The 21,233-nt window shown below is 41.7% G+C and overlaps 1 protein-coding gene and 1 non-coding gene across 7 annotated transcripts in view; both read left to right on the top strand.

The window, feature by feature from the left end:
- The window catches only part of NCKAP5 (NCK associated protein 5), a 947,236-nt gene that overhangs the window by 149,096 nt on the left and 776,907 nt on the right, over window positions 1-21,233 (top strand). The gene's annotated exons all lie outside the window — the stretch shown is intronic.
- LOC121482207 lies at window positions 847-954 on the top strand. Its single transcript, XR_005985560.1, has one exon. It is a non-coding gene; the product is annotated as a U6 spliceosomal RNA (small nuclear RNA).

The following is a 21,233-nucleotide window of genomic DNA, read 5'->3' as shown; positions in this document are numbered from 1 at the left end:
GCTTGAGATTTCTCAAGTGAATATCAAGTAGAGAAGTGTCAATGAGGAAGAGGGAGGTTTTTATTCCCCAGCTGCTTTATCCCCTACCCCCATAGGGCTGTTATCTCAGCTGCCTTACCAGGTGTCCTGAGAAGAACAGAGACCATGCACTGGAACCAGGTGTGGGAAGGTGTGATGCTGTTTGAGGATCCAGCTAAAGCCCATTTTTGGGAAAAAGCAACAGGTAGGGGGAGACTGGCTTTGGCCTGGGTTAGCTACCTTTCCAAAGTGTGCCAAATCTTTGACTGCTCCCCCTTGACAGCAGGGATGGGAGAGCAAGAAAAGTGTCAGATGCTTAAATGAATATTTACGCAGTGAATCTGCCCAGCAGCCTAGCTGAGCGCATCATAGCAGGTCAAGAACACACTGGAGGAATGTCCTTCCCAGCTCCCTCCAGCCGCACAGACCCCTGGGGGCTCTGAGTAGATTTTGTATGGATGGGCTGGGAGAAGACAGGGAGGCTTGGCCAGGTAGGTACAGCCCCAAATACCTGGTTGCTAAGGGTCTTAAAGGGGCCCCAGATGAGCAGGAAAAGATCAGAACCCACCACGAACAGTGCCAGGAGGGAGGCTGGAGATACGAGCAGTGCTGCTGCTGAAATGGTCTGAATGGAAGGCAGGACAAGGGACCAGAAATAGAATATAACCAAGCAGCAGACATAGACTATGTCGGCAGTGGGGACTGGTAACGTCTAGCAGGGAGCCTGGCTGGCTCAGTCAGTAGAGCATGTGACTCTCAGGGTTGTGAGTTTGAGCCCCACTTTGGGGGTAGAGATTACTTAAAAATAATAATAAAAAAAAGATCTTGGTGCTTGCTTTAGTAGCACATACACTAAAAATTGGAATGATACAGAGAAGATTAGCATGGTGCCTGCACAAGGATGTTGGTGAAGTCTAACATGTAAGCCACTTTAGCAGACAGCTCAGCGTGTGCAGGGAGCAGAGCCATGCGTTGAGTGTGGATCAGGATGGCTCCCTTCCCTTGGTGATGAGAGCTGAAATTTCCTGAGACTTGCTACGTGCCAGACACTCTGGTTGCCTTTAGATAGAAATTGACATTCAATACTCATGATGACCTTTTAAGACAAGAACTTTAATTATTCCTATTTTACGAACAAAAAAATCTGAAGCTTAACAAATTAAGGAACTTCCTCAGGGCCAAAGAACTGGTGTGTGGTAGGCCTGAGATTTCAACCCCCTTCTGGCTGCCTCCAGATCATGCTGTCACTCTACAGTTAGTGGCTCAGAAGCAGAGAACCTTGTTTCTGGGGACTGGGAGCTCCTGGCATGGTGCTTTCCAACATTAAACAGCCCCAGCTTCAGTAGGGCTAGAGGTTTACGGGTGTATAACTCCTGTACAGGTGTTACAGGTGGCACAGGTGTACAGGTGCCAGCTTTGTGCCTGCTGATGGCAGAGACCAGGCCTGATTTCAGTAAAATAATTGTTGAAGTGTTGGAGGATGAGCTAGAGAGGGATATGAGGAGTAAAGAATACATGTGTTGGAACTTGGTCTAGGTCTGATTTCTGGTCTTGTGCTTTTTCTGATTAATCGGGTCTTGAAACCAACTTCCACAGAGATAAAAGTTCTTTTTTATTTTTTAAAAGATTTTATTTATTTATTTATTTATTTATTTATTTATTTATTTATTCATTCATTCATTCATTCATTCAGGAGAGGGAGAGAGAGGGAGGAAGGGAGGGAGAGGGAGAGGGAAGGAGAATGAGCAGTAGGGAGAGACAGAGGGGGAGAGAAAGAGGCAGCCTCCTTGTTTAGCCGGAAGCCTTATGTAGGACTTGACTTAGCCAAGGCAGACGCTTAGGTGACTGAGCCACTCAGGTGCCCTGAGATTAAAGTTTATAATAGTACATCTATATAATGCATAATATATATAATACCCTATATCTATAATTTTGTGTTTTTACCCACATGGGGACTCGCTGTGGTGTGTATGTGTACAAGATGGGGATACTGACTGCAGCGGGAGTAGAGTAGGAGGAATGGTAAATTATAGGGTGCACCCAAAGTCCAGCTGTCCCCCAGGATGCAACAGGATTTATAATTGGAGTGATAAGCCTATCTAATGGTTTCACATTCTTTTGCCTGAGCCACCCACTGATGGGGGTTGGTAGAGAGCCAACATCATTTCCTATGAGAACGTTCTCCCCTCCACATGCCATTTGATTGCTCACCACTTGAAACTGATGCCCTCTCCTCTGGTATTGCACAACAGAACATCTGCCTTCATTATGGTGATGGCTTATGCTGATTGACTCCTCATCCCTTCCTCTTCCGTCCATCATTGAAAGTTAAGGCAGTCTGCCCCCATAACCATATACTCCAGAATTCTTATTAAAATGTCCTTTCCTGAGCTGCCATAATATTTATCTCTGGTCTTCATCACTACATTTAATGCTTTGTCTAGGGCTTGTCCACCTTAAATCAGGGTTTCTCAATCTATCTGACATTTTGGATGCTGTATTTCTTTGTCGCGGGGTGGGGATGTTCTGGACGTTGTTGGATGCTCAGCAGCATCCCTGGCTTCTGTCTACTGGATGCTAATAGCCGTCCTCACCCAGCTGTGATAATAAAAACTGTCCTCAGACATTGCATGGTATCCTCTGGGAAGCAATATCAGCCCTGACTGAGCTGAATTGTAAACTCCTAGAGGGCAAGAGCCATGTCATACTCACAATTGGTTCCCTAAAGTCTGACATGGAAAACAGTGCAATGAGTGAATGAGTAAGTGAACTTACCAACGAGTAGCCATTTGTTCATGAACTAAGTACACATTAGCAAGAAATACTGGGTATGGAGTACGGGGGCACTACCTGGAGGAGGCATTGAGCACTGGTTCTGAAGTTTGGGATGGCAAACTTTTCAATTTTACCAAGGATAATTCTAGTGTATGCATAAAGACTTTTCTTTACATCAGAGATTCTTTTTAAAAAAATTAAATCCAAAAAAATTTTAAAATGAAAAATAAAAAAAATTAAATTCAATTGGCCAACTTATAGCACGTCATTAGTTTCAGATGTAGTGTTCAATAATTCATCAGTTGCATATAATACCCCGTGCTCATCACATCACGTGACCTGCTTAATGCCCATCACTTAGTTACCCCATCCCCCACACCCCATCCCCTCCTGCAACCCTCAGTTTGTTTCCATTAGAGATTCTTAACATGATACCTGGACCCTTTTGCATTCTGGGGTTGCTCAATAGGGTAAATTTATGAGAAGGCCCCAGGGGTGTTGAATTCTCCAAAGTATATTGTATTAGATTTTATATGTATGCACATATGTGCACATTTTTTTTATGGGGTGGGAGTCCATAGCTATCATCATATTCTCAAAGGGATCTGTGACCCAAGAATGGTTAGGTAGGTTCCTCTGCCATTAGTCTAGGAAGCCTGGCCCACAGGCCCTGCACACAGATGGCTCACCTTACCCAGGTCACAAAGCAGGATCTCAGAAGCCCTGGTGTGGGCTCCATCATCTGCACTCACTGGCTGCAATTAGTGCTGTCTGCCTGTCTCCAACATAGCTCTGTGCATACTTGGGGTCTCAGAAATCACTTAATTAAAATAGGAACTGGCGACATTTTGAAAGTCCTTTATAAATGCTGTTATTGATAGATGATGAAATGATACTGCACCTTAAGAAATAAGTACAAATAAGTGGAGACATTTGCTTGGCATGTTCTGTGTTTTCTTAGGGCTCAGGGATCTGCTTGTCATTCTCCTGGTGTCTCACCATCTCTCAACAATGGGAAGCATCAGATCATACAAGTTTCCATGGCAACCGAGGTTTCTGTATCCTCCTCTGGCAGCCTAAGATTGTTCCTGCGGCAGATTCTCTAGTGCTTTGTCTATAACAAGAGATAGAGCTTTCATCGATCTCCTTAGAAGCTGGCCTTCAAAGCCAGGAGGCAGCTGGGTGTTCTCTGTGATAGGTGCCTGCATTCCTCTCTAGTGTTCCTAATTGACCAGCACAGGAATTGAGCACCTACTAAGTTCAAAGCACTTCACAGTGCTAAGGGTGAAGATCTATGTGAATGCTCAGAAATGCAAAGCATGATTTCCATTTTATGAAGCTTTATGAAGTCTAGTCATATACAAAAATTATAGTAATACCAGGAGGTATACAGTGGAGCAAACAATAGGAGTGATGGGATTTAGAAAGGAGGTTGCTTTTCTGACTGTATTGATCAGGGAGGGCTTTCCTAAGAGGAAGAGCTTTTATATCTCCCTCAATGAAATTGGTCCAGATTTAATCTGTGGTGTCCCTGAGGTCCCTGAAGCAGAAATTTATGGAGAAAACCTTCATGTTTTAAGAGAATAGAGTATGACTCCAAGGTGCCTGGCTTCTACTTGAGTTGCTGAGACTCTAAGAAAGCTCTGTTGTGATCCTGAACTATCCTCTTAACTTCCCTTATGTCCCCTCTTGCCACCCCTCCTCATCTTCTTACCCACACTTGCTGGTGTGGGCATGATGCATAGCACAGCTAAATCATCTTGATCTCCTTTCTTCTCACTTATCAGTGTATGTTATACTAACCGTGTGTGTGTGTGTGTGTGTGTGTGTGTGTGTGTATGCTGTATTTCAGCAGCCTGTCTCACACTAATTTACCCCCCTGTATTATATAGTTCATTATTATCAATTAATATTTATGAAGCCTCCACAGGGTTTGTGGCTGAGAATTAGGCAGCATTTTCATTACTGCTGTTGCATTGCCATGTTCCATCGCCTTGGCTCAGCTTAGGCAGTATTTATGATCTTTCTGCCAGTTTTCTACTCGTGTGACAGCCCTCATACTCATCCCCATTTCAATTAATATTTCAAGAGCAAATCCAGAAGCCATTGTATTAAAATGCTTCACTTAACACCAGATGCACTGCCTCAATGCTGTCCCTTTCATGTACTAATTTTGCAATTCCCTCCTAACATGGAATCCTATTTGTCTGGGCTGCTCTCTACAAGCCCAAACAACGGTTCCTCCCGGTTCCTTTACATTCCAGAAGTTCCAGATGTTTCCTCTTCATAAATTTCACTTCCTTAACTAGGCTTAATGGATCATAATTGTCCATTTCTGAAGATGCCTCTGAGGTTTGCTTGCCTTCTGTCTTTCAGCACCTTTCTGGTCCTCACTCATAAGCAATTGTCTTCAGCTTGGTAGGTTTCCTAATATAATTAACTCATTGACTGCTCTCATGCACATAGATGTGTTGAGGGAAATAAAATCATTTGGTCTGATAAATTCTGGAGTCCATCTGTCAGAGCCAGCAGATAAGTAGGTTCAGGGACTGTGGGTCTTTTGGGGGGGGGGGGAGGAGCTATTGTCAGAGGCCTGCCATCCCTGGGAATGGTTAGGCCGTGAGGGCTTCCAGTAATCAAGTGTGAGTAGGCACAAGGCTGAGAGTGAAGTCTTTGAAGTTACCACCCAGATATGACTGGGATGTGGCTAGTGCTGTCATTCCCACCTCCCTGTGTGGAGTTCTAGCTAGATGACGGTGGTAGGTAGCTATTCAGATCGCGTGGGCCAAGTTTGGAACTCTGCTGTTAGGTCCCTGAGGCAGATTATCTGACCTATTTCCTGTTTGGTGAGGTCTACCAAAGAGGAAGTGAAGGTAGATGAGAGCCAGGTCTAATATGGTTAGCATTTCTCATCCTCTTAGGAGGACCTGAGAAACTTGTCATGGTTTTGCCTACAAAGACTGTATCAACAATATTATTTCATTATTCACTGCATCAGTTGCGATCCTAGGAGGAAACAGATGGCACACTCAAGCCAGGTGATGGAGGACAACTTAATAATAGGCCTCTTACAAAGGCAGGGCAGGATATAGGGAATTCAACAAGATTACAGGGCAAGGGGATAATATACAACCATGTGGCCAGAAGGAGAGAGCCACTTGGAAGCAAGTATCACCTTAGATGGAGGGATCCAGGCAACCGATGTTGGCCCAGGCCCGATTCAGGGCTCAATCTTATGACCCAGAGATCATGACCTGAGCTAAAATCAAGAGTCAGATGCTTAACCAACTGAGCCACCCAGGCACCCCCAGAGCACTCATTCTAAAGGGTGCAGAGGAAAGAGACACCATATAATGTAGCAGAAAGGACATGGGCTGTTAGGAGAATCAAGGGAAGGGATTCTAACGGAGCACACAGCGTAGTGTTTGGCATGCCACCTCCTCTTCCATGCTGCAAATATGTGGAGCCGGCTGACGTGGCGACTCCAGATGGCAGCTTTCTTTGTCTGCAGATGGAAAGAGACATTCAGAAAAGATTTTTTCTAAATGTTTGGTTTGCGTACATTCATCTATGATGTTTAAAAACTGAATGGCATATCCGTGGTATTAGTCAGAAATGTTCACCAGCTGTTAACTACAGGTTGTATCTGACTGAACCTTGGATTCTTTTCTTCTTAGGCCAACTTCCTCAGTTGTCCCTGTTAATGAACTGTACTCCAGACCTTCTTATATGGAGCGTTATATTTTTCTGGAACTTTTGGCCTACTCCTCTCACCCTTGAAGCTCAGCCAATGTCTATTTATAACAGGCAGTTTTATTCCAAAGGCTTCCAGGAGTGCCCATAGTCTTCTAAACAAGTGTACAATGACTCCCTGTGCGCAGGGTCCTGCTGGGTCCTCGGCCCCAGGCCCTGTGCCCCTGATAGAATCAGGCTGGAGACTGGGCTGCAGAGCCCTCTTTTGTTTGTCTTCTGCCTTCAATTGCTTTGAGCTGTGCCAGCTTGGAGCAGTGGGAGACTCGATTTGGGGAAGGGGCTGGAGATCATTTCCCATGTGACACTCTTCTCTTTACTTCGATGGGGAAAACAGAGTCAGAGGGTTCGAAGCGGGAAAGATTTTCCACTACATAAAGAGAACGAAAGAGGAAACAGGGTCCCAGTGGCCTCTTGCCAGGCCCCAGGAATGCGCCAACCCTGGGAATTGGCCCCTGGCCAGCCTCCTCAGAGGCTGCTGACTTGGGAAAACTGGCTCTCTGGCCGCTGCCAAGAATGTAGACAATGGGCTTTTGGTTATTTCACTTTTGAAAGTTAGGCTTTTGTTTTATTATCACCAAAGGTAACATTTATTGGGCACCTATGTATGCATGCCAAAAGATAAAATGCATGATTGGAAGTCAGTGTAACTTAAACCGAGCAGAAACACCACAGTCCTCATATAATATTTACAGCCTGCTTCTAATTAGGACCTAATCCTCTGCTCGGGCATGTTGGTACCTTAGATGTGAGCACTGAATGGTACTGAAATTCTAGAATTAAAATTAGTTTTTAAGTGCTAACGTAAGCTGTATTTATGTCACTTGAAAGGACTGACATAAAGCTTATCCAGTTGTCATTCGCTTGAGAAAAGACTTTGAGAAAATGAAGCAGACAACCAGTGTGTTCTGAGGAGGAAAAGACAGCAAGACCCAAGCCATTGGCTCAGGATACTGAATTCTGGGATGGGACGAGGAGGGGCCTCGTATACCTTCCCCTCACTGCATGTATGGCCCAGGAAATGATGATGATGTTTGTTAACAACTGGATGACCTTAAATTATTCCATATAGTTTTTCATTCCCATCTGGATTGGTGCTATTGATTAATAATAATAACAGGGGTGCCTGGGTGGCTCAGTCAGTTAAAGCATCTGCCTTTCAGTTTAGGTCATGATCACAGAGTCCCAGGATCAAGTCCCACATTGGGTTCCCTGATCAGCCAGCAGGGAGTCTGATACTCCCTCTGTCCCTCCTCTGCTCATTCTCTCTCTCTCAAATAAATAAATAAAATCTTTAATAATAATAGCAATTAACATTATATTTATTATATCCTGGGTGCTGGACTTAATATTTTATTTGTATCAGCTCCTTTCATTTTCACTACTACTATAGGGAGATACCATTACATCCCTTTATACAGATGAAGAAACTGAGGCTCAGAAATGAAATAGCTTGTCCAAGATCACTTGTCCAAGGTGACTAGTAAACACTAGTAAACACCAAGGTCTGTCCTACCACAAAGCTCACACTGCTGACACCTGTCCCATCTCTGTGCACCTTGAGTACATTTCAGAGTCGTGAGGAGCCTGCATCTCTGTGCTTAGATCAGTGACCCTGTGCTGTTGGGCCTGGCTTCTTTCTGGATGCCAAGTCCGTGTCACAGCTCTGGTGACCATTTTTACAGTGGCTCTTCTCAAAGTAGTTTCTCTGGAGCTTTTTACTCAAATAGCTGTCTGGCCTTCCTTGTGTGTGGAAACCTTCCTCTGTGCTGGCCTGAGAGGTCCTACCAGGATTCTGAGTAGTGAAAGAATGAGGAAAGCTTTCCTGAAGAAGTACCTTGAAGAAGTGCAGGCCCTGAGGCCCTCACCACTCATTTTAAGAAAATTCTATTTATGTGAATCCAGATGTATACAAAAGATGCATCAGGGGTTGCTTTTCCTCTTTCCAACAAAGGACTCGCCAGAAATTTTTTTTTAAATAGACTGTAATGCGTTTTAAATTGAATTGAATTTTCAAAATTCAATTTGCGGTACTTGTTTCCCATGGAGCTAAATGTCCAACATCAGACCTTTTTTACCCTGTGATGGAAAACAGATCACAGATGATATTTTGGGTTGAAGTGCTTTCCCCAGGAGCCCCGAAGGGCCTGGAGAGCCTATCATCATGCATGGAGGGAGTTTTCACTCCAGGGACAAAGAGGAAAGTTACAACCGGGACTCCCAGGCTTTGACTCCTCCCTGGTGGTGTCTTTCTTCCTTCTGAACTCTTAACAGTTCTGTTGGGGATGATGGACACTGCTGCACAATAAAGAACGGCTAGTATCCTGTAGTTAATCCAGAGTGACTCAGATATCTTCAGTCAACTCCCACTCTTCTCTGAAAGACTTCTGGCATGCAAGTCTACAAAAGTTCCTCCCTTGTTGCAAATTATATCCACTAAATGTTTACTTTTATGCATACCACGGGGCCCAATCTTCTGAAGAGTTGAAAGGGAAAGAAGAAAGAGGACAAATGAACTTAGGTGTAGAGTATTGGCCATTGGTGATGTCCTGAGCACTGCACAGATCCATCATAAATATTTGGATGAATTCCTTTATTCAAATATTCTGCCTTGGTTCTTCATGGAATTCTGTGGCGAACAAGACAACTGTCTTTCTTCTCTCATGAAGTTAATATTCAAATAATTCTCCCAGCAACCTGTGATATGTGTATTCTAAGTCCCATTTTGTTTTGTTGTAAGATTTTATTTATTTATTCATGAGAGGTACAGAAAGAGGCAGAGACATAGGAAGAGGGAGAAGCAGGCTCCCTGTGGGGAGCTCGATGCGGGACTCAGTCCCGGGACCCCAGGATCACGCCCTGAGCCAAAGGCAGATGCTCAACCACTGAGCCACCCAGGTGCCCCTATAAATCCCATTTTAGAGATGTGGAACCTGAGGCTTCAGAGACTAAACAACTAGTCCCAAATCACCTAAGTTAGCAGGAGTTGGCACCAAGTTTCTGAACCAGAACCAAGTCTGACCAAAGGCCAGTTTCTTGGTTATTCTATTCTCTGTACTATTTGTAACACTTGAGTAAGGATCAAATCTGTATTTCTTTTTTTTTTAATTTTTTTTATTTATTTATGATAGTCACAGAGAGAGAGAGAGAGAGAGAGGCAGAGACACAGGCAGAGGGAGAAGCAAGCTCCATGCACCGGGAGCCTGACGTGGGACTCGATCCCGGGTCTCCAGGATCACGCCCCGGGCCAAAGGCAGGTGCCAAACCGATGCACCACCCAGGGATCCCTAAATCTGTATTTCTTGATTAATGGAATACTGTCTGGTAATAACAGCAACAAAACCTTGTTTGTAAATGAGTTAACTAAGAGGAGTCTTAGCCTAACAGGAGCAGGAAGAGAGTTTGTTCTTTTTCCTGTGTGGTTACCAGATCGCAGGAGAAAATTGGAAAAGCAAACACAGTGGTTATTAGTAAAGGCACAGCCATTCAAGTCACATATTTGGTTTTCAGAGTCCTCTGCTCCGAGAGGATCCAGCTCGAGGTGACTGCCCCTGTCGTAAGCCTGTTGCTGCAGGGCTCCTTTACAAAGGACACACAGCGCTTAGCATCGTAAAATAAGACCCAGCTCTGCCACTGACTAGTGCTGTGCCCTCCTCAAAACCTTTACATTATCCTAAACTTCTATGTCCTGCACTTGTAAAGGATCAAGTGCCACAAGAGCAACAACACCACAAAGTTTAAGAAAGTGAAAAAGTCAAAACTTAAACCCCAGCAGCGAGGAGAAATTTGATAAGTAAGAACTAGGAAATGGGGCAGAGGTTTGATTTGTCCACAGTTCCAACCCCAGCATGCAGCGGAGAGGAGCATTGAGAGAGGGTCCATGAATCACTGGGTGAAAGAAAAAAAAAACTAACGATAATGGTCACTCTATTGAAGAGAAAACAAAGTGTCATTGCTGGCAGCACTGGCTTTGTTCAGCCACCAAGTAGAGCTTTATCCTGGTGAGTCTTGTGAGTAATCCACACACACTCTCAATTAAATAACCAAAGATGACATGTCCCTGAGACCTAGAGGTGCTCAGTCTGCCCTCAGGTGCCCAGGAAGCAGGCTCGCTCATCTGGATGTGATGGAAGATCTTTCCCGAAGCTGGCCACAATGCCAAACAAGGAAAAGGCCCCTCCGCCGTCCAAAGCCCCACCTCCCATCTCTGTAGGGAGCTTCATCCTTTCCCAGACACACCTGGAAGCTCACCATCCATTTTTCCACTTATCCAATTTTCACTGAGCACCTTATGTGCAAGGCACTGTGCTCCTATTAAAATCCTTAAAATATATAGCTGTCTTAAAAACTCAGTATTTTTTTTTTCCTCTGAATTTCTGCAATGCTTCCTTCAGAGCTCTGCTGGTGAGAACCCTTGCGGGTTGCTGCACAGATGGAAGTTACAGAAGCTTAAAGTATACACTTGAGGAACTGGGTTCAGAGGCTTTCCCTGCTTTGGCCCTGAATGACTATCAAGAATATAACCTCCATATATGACATAAAGAGGAATGAGGGTAGAGAACCGAGTCAATTTGAGACTGGAGTAACTAACTCTTTACAGTCAGGCAAGAACTCTTTGGCCAAAGGAAAAAGAGAGACTAGAAAAATCATTAAGCAACACACAACACACACACACACAGAGCACAGCTCCTTTGCAATAAGTGGATCCAATTTCTTGATTGTTCTCTCAGTCCTCAGAAAGCAGCCGGCGTTTATTTATGCGATATTCCAGAATGAGATGGGCCAGTGGCCAATAATATCTGTATGGTTGAGGCTTAGCAAAAGCTACTGAAATGGTAGATCTCAACCTAAGCATTGCATTTTCTGCTATTTTCCAAACTAGAATCAATCCAGCACATTTGAGAAAAGTTATCCACGAAACAGATGAAGTTATGTGCAAAGGGACTAATAGAGCCATCATGGAGTTGTGAGATGTGGGGGGAACCCAAGGCCAGGCACCAAAGCAGTGGCCATTCAATTATGACAAGTACCCGAGATGAACAAAAATTGAGGGAGACCTGATGCTCTCATGAAGCAAAGACTGCTTGTCAAACAGTGAATGTTAATGCCACTTCCTTACTGCATTTTGTGGTTTGTGTTCTTGTCACATGGTTCAGATACTCCCAGGAAGCCTGGAAAATTATAAGGTGTAACATGGTGATATTTCTTGAAACTAATTATCTGAGAGAATTTATGGAAAATTGAATGGACTAAGGTTTCACACTTGAATAAGAGTCACCATCATCCATGACAATGTACAAATTGATCCATTAGAAAAGTTAATAACTTAGGTGTTGTTGATAGTGACTAGTTAGATCTGAATATCAGGAGTAATCAAATCAGTATTTCTGTGTTCATATTCTTTGTATACACACCCAATAAACAGACTAAATAAATGAATAAACACAACCTTAATTCTGAGTATGTAACTAAAATGCTTGAGCTCTCTATTCATGTTCTCTAAATGAAAAACAATTCATTAGTAAAGTTAAATTATATTTGCTGGAATCTCAGGTAAAAACCTGTCTGTGGAATCTAACTTCTAGTACTTCTTTTTCAGGTGAAAACTTTTTTTTTTTTAGGTAAAAGTTTCTAAGTAAATAATTTTTATATCTTAGTCACTAAGTTTCTTAGATTGAATCAACATGAGTTAATGAAGGACTGCCTTCCATAATTACTTAGGTAGGTAGATTCATGTATTGGTTTTTGAGTCTGGCCAACTCATTTTGATCTCAAGGTTCTGTAGGAAAAGATATTTGTAGTCCTCATTGGATGTTCCCAGCATATAGTGCAATGTTCCGCACTCAGTGAATGCCTGGGAAGTGAATTGCCGAGTGGCTGTGGGCTTCACACTCTGGTCCCAGCTTTGTCCCTAACTGGCAGAGACACTTTGGACAATTCTCCTTTCCTCTTCTGAGCTTCAGCTTCACCTATTTGTCTTTGTGATCACAGGTTGGGGCTCCACTGACCTGTCAAGTTCCTTAGAGCTCCATGACTCTATGGTATCAAGTGTCTAGTGCAGGGTGGGACATACCAAGGAAAGGAAAAAGAAAATTCTAGCTATCAATCTGTTCCTAGCAAAAGATGGGTCTTAGTGCCCGAGCAAGCATAACTGGTCTCTCCTCTCTGTTTCATTTAAATAAGTGATAAAGATGGAAATTTCTAATGATGGAATTGTAGGCATCAGTGAGCAGGGAAGAAAGAGATCTTATAGGGAAAGAAATTTATGTCACAAATATGTCACTATCATATGAAGCCTACTTGCAAAGATTCAATTCTGAGGGAAATTTAATATTGGATAATTTATATGATCTATGAATGAGTTACTTAAATTCCTTTCAAATATTTCAAGACAGACCTTTTATAAGTCAGTGTATAGTTCTACTTTAATGTTTGGTCTTCCCACTTTGCTCAAAGCCACCCTGTCAGCTTTTCTTTTTCTAATTTTTTTTCTAATTTGAGTATAGTTGACACACAATGTTACATTAGTTTCAGGCAAACAACATAGTGATTTGACAAGTCTATCTGTTACACTACACTCTCCACAAGTGTAGCTACCATCTGTCACCATACAGCATGATTACAAACCATTGACTACATTCCTTATGCTGTACCTTTCATCCCCATGACTTATTCATTTCATGACTGGAAGCTTATACCTCTCATTCCCCTTCAACCATTTGCCCATCTCCTTCTTCCATTCCCTCTGGCCACCATCAGTTAGTTCTCTGTATTTATGGATCCTTTTCTGCTTTTTGTGTATTCTTTTTTTAGATACCACGTACAGGTGCAATCATATGGTATTTGTCTTTGTCTGACTTATTTCCCTAACAGGATACCTCCTAAGTCCATCCATGTTGTTGCAAATGGCAAGATTTTTTTATGGCTGAGTGATTTGCAATTGTATATTTATACCAAATGTTCTTTGTCCATTGATCTATCGTTGGACACCCTGTCAGTCTTAAAATCAGTTTAAGGATTCTGTTTTGCCAAGGACATTATTGTCTCATTCAGGGGTGGCCATTCCATTTGACATTTTGATATTTGAGGTAAATTATTGCTGTGTCTGGTTTGCAGAGCTCCCACTCAAGTTGTACCTCAGCGCTCTTTTGCCTTCCAAGATTCTGCTGCAGAAAGGCTTGTCACTCCACTGTCAATGGAGCAGTGTCTCCAATCCAATAAGCATGCTTGAGTTGTAAATTATAAGGAAAAGCCTTGCCAAAAGTCACACTTTTCTGAACTTCAGAGGGGTTGAATAAATGGTAAGACCTCACTGATTTGGAAGATTGAGAGTACAAGTGTCTTTCTGACTGAACATTTTTTAAAGGACTGAAGCCTAAGTCTTCCCAAATTTATATTCTAGTTGAATTAACAGCGAATAGATTTTTTCCTCTGTCTGCTTTGAAAATAAATTATCTCTGTATTTAAGATTCTGGTTTTTTTTTTTTTTGTCTCTTTTTCTCTTTGTTCATTTGTTTTTCTTAAATTCTACATATGAGTGAAAGCATGTGGCATTTGTCTTTCTCTGGCTGATTTATTTCACTTAGGTGGTTGCCAGAAGGGAGGTGGGTGGGGAGAATGGGTGAAACAGGTGATGGAGATTATGAATACACTTATCTTGATGAGCGCTGAGAAATGTATAGAATCCTGGAATCATTATGCCATACACCCGAAACTAATATACCTTTGAATGTTAATTATACTTGAGTAAAAATAAATAGAAAAATAATTTATCTGTGGTTAGCATTGCTTTACAAAGCTAAAATCAGACATCCACGTTCTTAAAAGCAGCGTGTGTCCTTTTCATAAGATTCTGTTTTTGCTGCAAGATGACTTAGACTCTGCAGATTTCAGATTGAATAATTATATACTTCTGGGCAATTAGGTCCAAACTCATAAATGCTTATAGTGTTTGCTCTTCTAAATCCTTGTGAATGATCAGAGAAACTCTTTGAAAAATAGCTTTGGGTCAGAAACAAGTTGGGATCCATTCTTTACCTGTGAAAATCAAGGAATCTGCAAAATAACACTTGGAGTTTTATGTCACTTTTCCTTGGCCTCAAGTCATGGGCTGGTTTTTGTGGTATGGCCTCTGGTGAAGTGGCAAGGTGTGTCCACCTGGCATAGATTTTATCACATAACCTTCTGAAAACGTCTTTAAGGGATACTATCTAGTTCATGCATTTTTAGAACCCAGAGATGATTGAGACAAAAGACTTGAGTATTTTCTTCTCTTGTGATCATAGTTAAACTTGCAAATTAGCATTGTGAGTTACATGTCTATATCACATCCGGATAATAGAAAACTTTTCTTCCCAACTAAAGGCTGGTTCATTTCACCAGTTTGGTACTGGGTTTCAAACCAAAACTAGATCATAGTTCTTCGGTCTAAGTCCTTATGTGACTTTGGCCAATCTGCCAAAATTGCAAATGAAAGGATAATGTCAGTGACATCTGGCAGCCTCAGTCCTGTAATTGGGATGTTAACCGTAACTTCTCAAGGTAGTCTTGCAGAACATCCTTCTCCCCACATGAAGGAAATAACCTGTTTTAGAGCTCAAGTAATATTGTCAGCTAGCAAGTTCCTTGCATCAGGAGGTCACTGGCCTGGGCATTTCAGAGGGGACCGGGTCATTCTTGGAGCCATAGAAGTTTTATCTGTGGAAGCCAAGATAATGAACTATCGAAGCTTATGAAATAACCATGTCAAGCTTTAGAATAGGAGTCGATCACCTTTTGAATAAAGAGTACAAACTCCTTCACCTTCTCCAGACCTTTAGGTCAGCATAGCTGAATACAAGACATAGGATAAAATTACTTCTTTCTTCTCTTACAGATGTCTTTGCAAACATCTCTTCCCTTCCCTTCTAAAATATGAAACTCTGAAAACTGCCACTAGTGCTTCAGAATATAATGCATAGCTCTCATATGCTGAGTGTTTACAAAAACAAGCTCAAATTTGTGGCATATGTTGCTTATGGACTTCTTTTTTGTTCTTGACAAAACCTGAATTGCTAAAACCTGGCATGAAATTTCAAATTTCTCCATTCCCATGAGAAGCTACAAGATCAGAGAAGTAGAGAATTTTCAAGCTGGAAGGGGTCTTATATACCTGAATAGATATTAAGCATAAACATAGCTCTGCGGGCTGCATTTGCTCAGTTTGAACATTCTGGTATTTGTGTTACCTGAGGTTCTTTGTATCTCTCTGAGAACACAAAGATAAAATTCCCTGTGGTTACTTCCTATTATTTACCAGCGACAAAAACCTGTATCTGAGCATAGTTAGCTCTGCTTTGAACTTCTTGTTTGCCTTCTTCCCTGTTGGTCACAGTCATATATAAAATTTGGAAACGCCAAAGTTGCCCAAGGAACAAACAAATCTTGTGGAAGTCTAAACAGAATTCCACATGGTTCTGTGTGCTCAGAAATGGCCACAGCAGGTCTGCTGTTTGAAGCAATCCCTTTTTATATAGGTGTAGCATTCTATGTGACCAGGTGATTAGTAAGAAGCTTAGAAGGAGTTTCCAGGAAAGTGAAGAGAGAGCGAGCAACTGTTAGTGCTCTGTTACCTCCCAGTAATCTTCCTGATGGCTGCTCTGTGGCTTAGGGTGATAAACTCTATTTGTGTGCACCTTATTCAGCTTGCCCATGACTGCAACTTGCATGCCAGATTCTTGGGCAGGAAGCCATAGCAACCCGTTTAATAACCAACGTTCAAAACAGTGTCCTTGTAATTAAGGCAGTATTAAGAAAACAGAGCTTCTGCCTCATTTTGGTCAGAGCTCAAAGATGATAGGCTGTGTTGCAGTAGGACTTTTTTCTTTTCTCTTAAATCAAATTTCGACAGTCCTTTATCCTCGAATATAGATGAAGCACATCTGATATTTGGAAATAAATGTGTGGCATCAAATTTTCTATGCTAATCTTCCGAAATTGGCAATTGCCTTAGCTCAGTTATATGTTCTATAACCCTAGCAATCTGTAGAGTGCTCAGTTTCCATGGGAATAAGCTTGGCATGTTCATTCAGCTCAGAATCGGAATTAATTCAGGAGGTTGTGGCTGTCCTGACATTGAGTGCTAAGGGATTCTCCTGATAATTAGAAATATCATCTGTGTTCCTTTATTGGACAAACATTTTCTTAGGTATTTGTTTGTTTTTCAGATGTCTAATCTTACTGTGACTACTTTCTGCAAGAAGTAGTTCTTTAAAAGATAATTGGAAATTATTTTGTTTTTTAACTTATTTGAATTCATCTTAAGAACTTTGATATTTTCCCCTTCTCGTGAACTAAACTTTCCCCAATACGTGCAGATTTGTAATCCGAATGCAGTAAGACTCCAGTTTAAGATTATAGCAAAATCATGTAGAAGGCTCATTAAAACACAGATGACTGATCCCAGCCCCAGAGGGGATGATTCAACAGGTCTGGGATAGGCCATTAATTTGTAACATTTCTAACAAGATCCCAGATGATGCTGATGTTGATGGGTGGGGGACCGCACCTTGAAAACCATAAGCTTTGTCAAAAGAGCCATAAAACTCAGAAAGCATTTTTTTTTTTTTTTGGGTCATTGCTACATGCTGAGTTAGCATTGTCCTATTTCATCAGATGTATCTACTATATTGATTACATGTGAGTTACATGCAAAAGCAAGATGAATAGGCATATAAGTCATATAAGTAGTCAAGGAAAGAGAGGTAAACATGGGCTGGAGGGCTCGGGGTGGGGTTGGGAGAAGACATTGAGCCATGGCTGACCACAAAGCATGTGAAAATGTAATTTTCATAAAATAAGAAATCTTTAGTCAGAAATTAACAAGTACCCCGGCCTTGGGTTCAAGAGTGACCCCATGTATCATGCATACCCTTTCCCAGATGAGCAAGATTCCCACTTCTACAAGACTTCCTTCTGCTGTAATTAATCAGGGATTTGACAAGCACTGCTTTGTTAGGTGAGTAATGTCAGCTTGTCTACAAATAATATCACAAAGTTAGCCTTGTTTGCTAATATCCTCTCTCCAAAAGTGTTTTGTTAGATATATTTGGACTGAAATACTGGTTAAAAAAACATTCGGAGCTTTCAGTATTGTTGGATTTTATATACGCTCCTGGTTTTAATGAACTTCTGAATAAACAAATGATCTGTCGAAGCAAGTGGCTTATTTAGTTTAGATCTTGAGACATCAAGACATTACATGAGGCAGACATAAAATTTTGCCTGAGAGTAACCAGCAAGGAAATGCTTTACTGTTTGTTTATCTTAAATGTAAGTTTAGCTGGTGATTCTACTATTTATACTACCCAGATGAATTGGTGGATTTATTCCTAGGTGGAACTAATTGAGCACCATTCGTGCCATGCCTCTGGATTGAATCTTTCTACATCGCCCTATTTTTCAGTAGTTGGGAAGTCTTTCTATGCACAGATTACTCCAGACCTTCAGAAGCAGGCTGTAATAATATAGCAGTTGGAATCATTGACAGAGCTTCTCTGGCACTGGACTTGACAAATTTCAGATGAGTCTAAGTCATAATTGTTCTTGGCAGGTGACAGCTGGTAATCAGCTCATTCTGAGTGTGTAAATCTGTGCACACATTTCTTGGTCAAGTCCCTTGTCAACTGTGCTCTAAGAGTTGGTGTGTTTCTGGTCTGCACATATCTAGTCCTTAATGGCTGGAAGACAAGGCATCCAATTGAAAAACTCTGCCAAAGATTGTATTTTCCATTTCTGCTTTCAAATATAGTAATTGGATATTTGTTCTTTCCTTCTCACAGACCAGTAGCCTTGTCTGGGTATGGTACGATGTGTTTTCTATCCCTTCAATCTCCTCTGTGGCATTGCAGTACAGTTGTTTCTGGGTTTCTTGTTGTTGTTGTTGTTGTTGTTTTTAGTACTCAAGCAGCTGCTTTCTGGCATCTGGGAAATCAGCAACTAAATTATTCACTGGAAGAATGGAAGGGCAGCTCTGAGAGACAATGACAAATTTATTTATTAATTTAGTCAGCAACCATTTAGTTAGCATTAGTTGTGTGTTGAGAACTGTCCTGTGTGTGTGTGTGTGTGTGTGTGTGTGTGTGTTCCTATAAATAAAATGCAGTCTTTAACTTTAGGGAGAGGTAAGTAAGCAAGTAATTTTTAACCTCATGTGTGGTTGCTATCATAGAAAGAGAAGGTGCTGCAGGAATGCAGAGTGGGTGGTTGGAGGTCGGCCTGATGGATTTAGGGAAGCTGATGGGCATGTTAGTCTGGACTCAAACTTTGGGCAGGTTTAAAAACAGAGAGGAGATTGGCAGGCAGATAACAAGGGAAGGACATTTTGGACAAAAAACTATAAAAGAAAAGCACAACGATAAGGGAGAAAGAACTAGGACATTCGGGAAATGGCCAAAGGGTGACCAGAGCTGAGGGGCGGAGTTATCAGGGGAGAGGCTGAATGTGAGGCTGCAGAGGGTGACAGGAGCCAGATCATGAAGGGCCTTATTATATGGAAAAGGGATTGAAGGGGATCCCTGGGTGGCGCAGCGGTTTAGCGCCTGCCTTTGGCCCAGGGCGCGATCCTGGGGACCCGGGATGGAGTCCCACGTCGGGCTCCCAGTGCATGGAGCCTGCTTCTCCCTCTGCCTATGTCTCTGCCTCTCTCTCTCTCTCTCTCTCTGTGACTAAAATAAATAAATAAAAAATTTAAAAAATAAATAAGTAAATAAATGTAAGGAAAAGATAATTATAAAAAAAAAAGGAAAAGGGATTGAAGGGGTGTGTATAACTTGAGGCATAAAGTCTGGTTAGGAAACATTTTTATTCATTTCAAGAAAACCCAAGAGAAAAATCATGATAAGGCCATGGCAGTGGAAATGCCAAGAAGAAAGTTATTATGAGAGACAAAGTTAAGAAATTTTGGTGTACAAGAAGTGAGGGTAAGGGAACATCTCTAGGGGCCAGGTTTGGGGCAAGTTAAGAATTAGGCTCTATAAGCACATTTGTTGGTAAGTCTGGCTTTTGGTCTGTCAAAGATGGACAGTTAAGATGCAATGAAGAATCAGTCTCACGTTGCAGAGGCAAACATATGTCTCTCTAATGGTAAAAAGAAAGGGGCCCTATATGGGCCTCTTACTTCCCACACTGAATGAGGTAGGTTATACATTATGCTCTGTAGTGTTGTCTCTGAACAGAAAGGCCAGCCAAAGAATGCATGCCCATGTAGAACAAGCCACAGAACTATCAACTTATTCTCATAAACCCATCCTTCCCTTATAAAGTAAATTCTAGAGTGAGGAAAAACAACCGGACCTCTAACTCTTTGCTTCCCAAAAAGTGAGCAGATAGGTCTTCAGGTGATAGAGCATGGGGAGCTGGTTGGACTTAGATCCTCTAGATCCTCGCTTTTGTCACTGTCTTTCTGCCTGTCCTTGGTCACATCATTTATTCAATCTACCCACTTTTCTTTATTTTGATGTCACTGTCCATTTTGATTTATTACACTTTGTACCATAAGCAAATAGGAAAGTCAACTATAGAAAATAATTTGTGGAAAGTTTTAACTGTGTCAAAGGATGATAATTAACATAAGCTGCCGTGTAACTGCAATGTCAAATGCGCCAGGAATTCAGCAGGAAACCCTCAAACAAGATTCTCATTCATTCATTCCTTTTTTTTTTTTTTTTTGGTTAATATTTATTGAGCACCTACAATGTGCCTGGCACTATCAGTAAGCAAAAATTGCGAAAATTCCTTGATCTCATGGCACCTGCAGATTGGGCTTACAAAATATTTCAGCAATGTTCATACCGTCATGGGATTTTATAAGCTTACCAAAGTCATGATGAGGATAATGTGACTGTCTTGAACAAGAATAGTATGGAGATATTTGGTCATTGGCTAATGGTAATTGCTGCTGCTTTAGCTATTTTTGTCTTTTCCCATGCTCAGGCTAGTTTCTTTCTGCCCTATGGACCTATATTGGGATTCATGCCTTCCTTATTCTTTGACTGCTTTACATCTATCTACAGCACATTGAAGCATATCAGTAAAATACAATTCCTTTCAAGGTCAGAGTACCATTTAAAATTGCAGAAAGTTGCTGGACATGTCTACTAGGGCATGGTGACCTTCCCTAGCTATGCCCAACTTTGTACTGCCACTTGGTGAGATGTTTATGACATCACATGACTGCTTCAGGTATAAGATAAAATAAATACAAAGTAGTTTGTTAGATTTGCCAGTACAGAGGCCGTTAATTACCTTAGCCTTGGAAAGAAACCCATAGGATTCTGATAAATGTGAGCAGTCACACGTACCTTAAGCATTTGCTCTCTCCTATGACTGTTGTTCTAGGCAACAGCAAGATGGTTCTGACCACACCCTGGTCTTCCAGTCCAGGGAGGACTTGTCAGAAAGAGGCATTCAGTCTATGAATTCCTTTTTTAAAGGAACTATGATTCATATAACGGGGTTTTATTTTAAATTGGCAAGACTTAAGAGCCACAGAACCAGAAGTTTAGATCAGGAAATTCTTTCTTCTTTACATATATTGTCTCAGGGTTTATGTCTAACATCTTTGTGCGATTGGTATGATCATTCCTATTTAATAGAAGATTGAGGCTTGAAACAGTTAAATAACCACTATTCTTGGTCCTATAACTACTAAG

Source organism: Vulpes lagopus, chromosome 24, assembly GCF_018345385.1.
Source record: "Vulpes lagopus strain Blue_001 chromosome 24, ASM1834538v1, whole genome shotgun sequence".
NCBI classification, from domain to species: Eukaryota; Metazoa; Chordata; class Mammalia; order Carnivora; family Canidae; genus Vulpes; species Vulpes lagopus.
This window is presented reverse-complemented; position numbering and strand designations above follow the sequence as displayed.